We start from the raw sequence: 6755 nt of genomic DNA, 5'->3' as shown, positions 1-6755 counted from the left end.
AACATATTAACAGGGCAGAAAAATTCCGTTAGCTGGAGCACTTGAGAGAAGACAGTATTTTTTCTCTGCTTTCAGAAGGTGTACAAATCTCTCAGGGGATGGATCTGGGAAAGGACTTTCTAAGCTAGAGTACAACCATTAAAAGGGAAACAAGGGTATGCAGAGCATATTCTTATTTTTTTAGTATATTTAGGGAGGGGTAGCGATAGACAATCTGAAATGATAGTAGCCAGAGATTCTCTCACCAATGACGTGAGTCTGGTACTGTTCTCAAAAAGCCCTTTCAGGCCAGTCGATTGGACAATTGCTAAGGAACCATTTCCAAACTGTTGAAATCTTGGTAAGATCTCCCTTCACTGGTTACATAGAGGTTCATTCATATGTAGTTCTCAGCTGCCAAAGTTCCTTGCTCTGCTCTGGCATGGAGAATCAGGTGTTGACTGAGATGCACGTTAGATGTGGAACTCTTTCCACACTCCAAGCCTTTCTGTGGTTTCTCTGCCTTTTGCAGTTTGAAGTGTCTAGTAAGGTTTGCTTTCTGAGAAAAGCCTCAGTCTGAGCACCTATATGGCTCTCCCAGAGTGTATCTTTGATGCAGAGAAAGATATTCTGCCATCGAAGCGCTAATAAAACTCCCCCCCTTCAAATTCTTTAATACTGATTTCAGATTGGTGCATATTCTGAACATTTTTAAAGCATTTCTCCACTCTGTGGATCTTCCAGGCTGACTATGTTTTCCTTCAACCAAATTCTATTCCACGAAATTAAACTAAGGCTTCTTGCCATCCGTGGATCACGTTCTAGGTTCCGTAGTACTATGTTTTCTTTCATGTGCCAATGTTTGGAAGTTGAGTGTGGGCTGATTTCTAAGAGACCATCCCACCGTCTAAGCATTTGTGTGGCTTCATCCCTGCGTGGATTCTTCAGTGCTGAGTAAAGCATGACTGCCAACGGAAGCTCTTTCCACATGCTGAGCATTTGTACCATTTCTCCGTGGTGTGGATTTTTTGATGTTGACTGGGGCTTCTGGTTCGACTGAATCTCTTCCCGCCTTGTCAGCAATTAGATGGTTTCACCCCAAGTGAATTCTTAAGATGTTTAATTAGCCATGATTTCCTAGAGAAGCTCTTGTCACATACAGCAGCTGTGTATATTCTTTGGGGCTGACTAAGGCTACAGTTTCGATTAAAACGTTTTCCACATTCTGAGCATTGATGGGGGTTTTCAGCAGTGTGAATTGTTTGATGAGAGGTGTGAATTCCATCTGAAACTCTCCACATTCCGAGCATTGAATTATGTTTTCTCTTCTCTAGGTATTCTTTCATGGCAGGTAAGGTATGAACGCAGGAAGAAGCTTTAACCACATTCTGAGCATTTCTATCTTTTCACTCCTACATGTTCTTGCTACAGACTGAGCAGCTAGGAATGGCCACAAACCACATTTTTGTGGTCTAAGTTCATGGATAAACCACAAACTGAACCATGACCTTATATAAAGCAGGAGGTTGATTCACAAACCGAACCAGTTCGTATTGATTCATGACCCTGCCATTTACACTACTGATTTCTGCTTGGTGTGGAAAGCTGTGGGAAGCAGTAAGCAGTGGTCTAAATGGCTGGGAGCATTTTAGCCCTTTCCACACTCCAAGCACTGATAAGGTTTCTCTCTTCTATGGATTCTTTGATGGAAAGTGAGGGGGCTACTCTCACTGAAACTTTTCCCACATTTTGAGCACTGATATGGTTTCTCTTGTGTATGAATTCGTTGATGAGACTTGAGAGAGCCAATCTGACGGAAACTCTTTCCACACTCTGAGCACAAATATGGTTTCTCTCCTGTATGGATCCTTTGATGTGAAGTCAGGGCATCACTTTTACGGAAACTCTTTCCACACTCTGAGCACAGATATGGTTTCTCTCCTGTATGGATTCTTTGATGGTAAGTGAGGGAGACACTAACACGGAAACTCTTTCCACACTCTAAGCACAGATATGGTTTCTCTCCTGTATGGATTCTTTGATGGTAAGTGAGGGAGACACTAACACGGAAACTCTTTCCACACTCTAAGCACAGATATGGTTTCTCTCCTGTATGGATTCTTTGATGGTAAGTGAGGGAGACACTAACACGGAAACTCTTTCCACACTCTAAGCACAGATATGGTTTCTCTCCTGTATGGATTCTTTGATGGCAAGTGAGGTCACAGGGATGATGGAAAGTCTTTCCACACTCTGAGCACTGATATGGGTTCTGTCCTGTATGGATTATTTTATGCGTTGTGAGGGAGCCACTCCCACAGAAACTCTTTCCACACTCTGAACACTGATATTGTTTCTCTCTATGGATTCTTTGATGGGAAGTGAGTTTGCAACTCCAATAGAAACTCTTTCCACACTCTGAGCACTGATACGGTTTCTCTCCTGTATGGATTCTTTGATGGCAAGTGAGGTCACAGGGATGATGGAAAGTCTTTCCACACTCTGAGCACTGATACGGTTTCTCTCCTGTATGGATTCTTTGATGGCAAGTGAGGTCACAGGGATGATGGAAAGTCTTTCCACACTCTGAGCACTGATACGGTTTCTCTCCTGTATGGATTCTTTCATGCGTTGTGAGGGAGCCACGCTCACGGAAGCTCTTTCCACACTCTGTGCACTGATATGGTTTCTCTCCTGTATGGATTCTTTGATGGGAAATAAGGTGTGAGCTCTGACTCAAGCTCTTTCCACATTCCAGGCACTGATAACATTGTTCTCCTCTCAGAATGCCTTGACTGAAATGATTCCCAACCGTAGAACTTTTTCTCCTCTTCTTTCCATTGAAGGGTTCGGCTGTAATTTCCATTTCCTGATGTCCTAGATCTGTGGATGGCTCTCCCTTCTTCTGTGTCCTCTTCCCTCCCTGCATGTTTTCTCCATCTTCACTTCTCAAATTTTCCTTTCTTGTTGCTCCACCAGGTGACATCCTTGAATGTTCCCCCTCATTCTCGGTCCCCCAAATGTTACCTGAAGGAATGAATAGAGCATACTTAAGTGATGGGAAGGAAGACACTACCATTCTCATCAGGAATGTTAATGGATTTGTTATTATAGGGAATACCATCATTTCTTTTTAAAGTAATTGTTTAGTTCTACTTTCAAACAATAAGGAGGAGGCAGCTCCAAGAGGGATAGATGTGAACGAGGACCAATTTCATGGTTCAGATGGAATATTGGTTAGCGACAAAGATGTTAAGAATTAATCCTCACACTGTCTTGGATGTGTGAATAAATGGACGGTATTAATCGTTTGTTGTTATCATTTTAGTTTCTAATTTTTGTCATCCTCATGCAAAAAATGCTGAGTAACCACAAAATAAGTAAGAGGTAATAGTACATAATTAATTCGTTTCTCCTTTGGCCTCAAAGCATCCATCTCGAGAAGCTGCCTCCTACATCTCTTTGCAACTATGTTCTTTGGCTTCTTCTGATCGTCCCATCTGTAGCAATATTTGAAATAGATTGTGTCTTTTCTTGATGATCATGTATGTTTTCCTGCAGAGAGAGGGGTTCCCATGAAGCATCGAAGGACTGACCTGCTGACTGCAGGTCTCCTGCGGAGCCCTGGAGAAAGAGGCCTTCTTCTTGGAGCCAGGAGATGAGGGGAGGCGTGGAACCCCAGCATCCTTCTGGAAACGAAAAGAGACAAGGATAAGAAACTGCCAGTCTCAGACCACTGGCGCATCCTGCCCCGCACTGAGCGCTTCAAATGCCTCTGGCTCTCCAAGGTCTCAGGGAGACAGACAGCATTTTCACACCATCCTCGCTGAGATCCTTCTTAGTTGCTGAGGATGGATTTGGGGACCTTCTCTGTGGAAACCAGGTGCTCCACACACCCCTGCTCTGCCCCCTTCCCATAAAGACCCATTTATTTCTTGGAGTCTGGACTGGAACGCTATTCAGGAAATCCGAACCATCTTGCTCGCAACGCCATCTAGACAGCATCGCTCTGATCTTTGCAGGCCAAATAGGAGGAATGAAGGACTAGAAAGTCCCGGGTTCAGTCCCTGTCGCAACCAGTTGAGTCCAGAAAACAGGCCCAAGAAAGGCCTCGGCCTGAAATCTTTCTGTGTATCTGTACATATATTTATTTTAGAAAACAAAGTAAAGGTGTAAGGGAATATAGAAATGAAATAGGGGTTTCATAACACAATTATGTATATTTAAAAAATTATACATCACAGAGTGTATGAAACAAAAAGCATTTCTCCCCAACACCCCCTCCATCATGGTGTTTAAGACACTATCCATAAATACAACGGTATTTACTTCTGTTGGGGTACATTTCTATTCAACATTTTAGATTTCAGGTTTCCTAACTTTTACATTTACATTATAGGTTTCATCTTTTCTACTGTGAGGCAAACCTCACAGTAGAAAAGTTAGCCAGTGGAGCTAGCTGTCGACAGTAGAAGAGAAGAAGAAGAAGAGATTGGATTTATACCCTGCCTTTCACTACCCAAAGGTGTCTCAGAGCGGCTTACAAACTCCTTTCCCTTCCCCTCCCCACAACAGACACCCTGTGAGGTAGGTGGGGCTGAGAGAGCTCGGACAGAAACTGCTCTTTTCCAAGGACATCTCTTATCAGAGCTACGGCTTGCCCAAGATCATCCAGCCAGGTGCAAGTGGAGGTGTGGGGAATCAAACCCGGTTCTCCGAGATTAGAGTTCGCGCACTTAACCACGACACCAAACTGGCTCTCAGTAAGTACTGTATAAGGCAAAGATTCATCGGTGCCTCCCTTCGAGGATTAATGTGTGCAGTCACAGGCCCAGGAGGGCGTGTCACCAGTGATGGGAGGGGGAAGACCAGGAGAAGTGATGCGATTTTCTAGAGATTTCTCCTGGAAATGTGTTGGGACTGGGTGTCGTCATCACCCAACCAGAAGGGCCGTAAACTAGAACTGTCTTATGGTTCCAGATGCTGGCTGGCTAGCCGAGATTTTCATGGACTGATGCCTGCTCGATGCCATGTTTCACGACGGCTGAGGCCGTAGACCACGCTGATCAGAGGCCACCATTTGGATGTACGTTTGTTACCACCTGACAAGATTTCGAAACAGTGTTAGGCAGATGAAACTAGCTTTATTGTTTGGTTTGCCATTTGACCTTATTTAATCTGTTGGCTATGTATTCATTAACTTGTCTAATTTTTCAGTAAACTCTAACAGTATGTTGTCGAAGGCTTTCACGGTCGGAGTTCATTAGTCGCTGTAGATTTTCCGGGTTGTGTGGCCATGGTCTTGGCAAGACCACGGCCACACAACCCGGAAAATCTACAGCAACGAACAAACTCTAACAGTTTGGTTATTTGCCTGCACTTGGCCTAAGAACCCACAGTGTCTGCCTGTTGACACTTTGACGTAATGTATCAGAATATAGAAAGAAAATCCATTATCTATCTCATAATAGGAAAGTAGAAGATATTTCTGCTCAGAATCCACTTTATGCATTGATATTCAAGATGTTCCATTTAAAACTTATTCTCATTCTGCTTCTACATTTCAATACATTCATGTACGGAAATCTTGTCGAGTCGCTGTCTATGGGTGTGCGGAGGGCAGGTTTGGATGGAGAAGGTCTGGCTTCTACCCACTCACAAGTTATTTATTTGTTTGTTTGTTAGATTTATATACCACCCTTCCCACAAGCGGGCTCAGGGTGGGTAACATCAGAAGTTACAAAAACGTTAAAAACCGCTTAGCACAGTAAGTAGGGGAAATAGTTAAGAACAGTTAAAAGTTGGTGAAATATGCATTACGTTATAGCCCTAATAGCTGGATACTTGGTAAAACAAGAGTCAGCAACAGATAATGATAACGTCATCCTGCATGGGCAGATGTCATAGGGTGGCTTTTAGCAGGGAGGCCAAATAACTGGGCGTCTTCCACTACAACTGAAGGCCTGGCAGAACAGCTCTATTTTACAGGCCATGCAAAACTGGAGCATGTCCCGCAGGATACTGATCTCAGTCGGAGGCATGTTCCAACCAGGTAGGGGCCAGGATGGAAAAGGCCCTGTCCCTGGTTGAGGCTAGGTGGATGTCCAGGAGATGTTGGTCAGGAGACCAGCTGAGCTCTGAGCAGGAGCAGGAGAGAGAGCTGTGAGAGAGGTGAGTGGGTTTCTTTTACTTGCTTTCAGCTGAGAGAATTCAGCTAAGGATATTTTGTGGGAAAACTGTGTTTAGCAGTGTGTGGAAGCACTTAGAGTTCTTGCAGAGTCCTGGCTGATTGAGTGTGGGAGAGGAACGGGCATTGTTTGACTGGGATTGCCTGTAATTGAGAGGAAGTGGAAGGGGCATTGTTTTGCCTGTGATTGAGTGCCTGGGTGAATTTGAATTTGAATAGCTGCTGCCTGACCTCTGCTGGGGGAGGCCTCTATTTAAGGAAACACCTTGCCAGAGGCACGAGACAAGGGTTTAAAAGGGGGATTATATTTATTTATTTTAAAAGAATTATGAAGCCAGAATGCCAGCAGGGGGTTGGGGGCTATCCAGTGTTTTGCACGGAGTGTCACATGTATGACTATCTGCCCACTGGGCAGAAGTCTTGGGTGTGTCCTCGGTGCAAGGAGCTCCTGGTTCTCAGGGAACGTGTGTGTTCCCTTGAGGCCAAGGTGGCTGACCTGGAGAAGCAGAGACAGTCAGCTAGGCACACAGAAAAGACTCTCGGGGACTTGTTAGCTATGTCCCACTCTGGATCTGGCAGCCCTGCTGCT

The 6755-nt window shown here is 44.4% G+C and overlaps 1 pseudogene; it reads right to left on the bottom strand.

Moving 5' to 3' along the window:
- Positions 1–1627: 1627 nt before the first annotated feature.
- LOC107106861 overlaps positions 1628–6755 on the bottom strand; it is a 33703-nt pseudogene continuing 28575 nt past the window's right edge.

Source organism: Gekko japonicus, unplaced genomic scaffold (genome assembly GCF_001447785.1).
Source record: "Gekko japonicus isolate JY-2015 unplaced genomic scaffold, Gekko_japonicus_V1.1 scaffold2363, whole genome shotgun sequence".
Taxonomy (NCBI): domain Eukaryota; kingdom Metazoa; phylum Chordata; class Lepidosauria; order Squamata; family Gekkonidae; genus Gekko; species Gekko japonicus.
The sequence above is the reverse complement of the archived record's forward strand: the minus strand, read 5'-3'. Positions and strand labels throughout refer to the sequence as shown.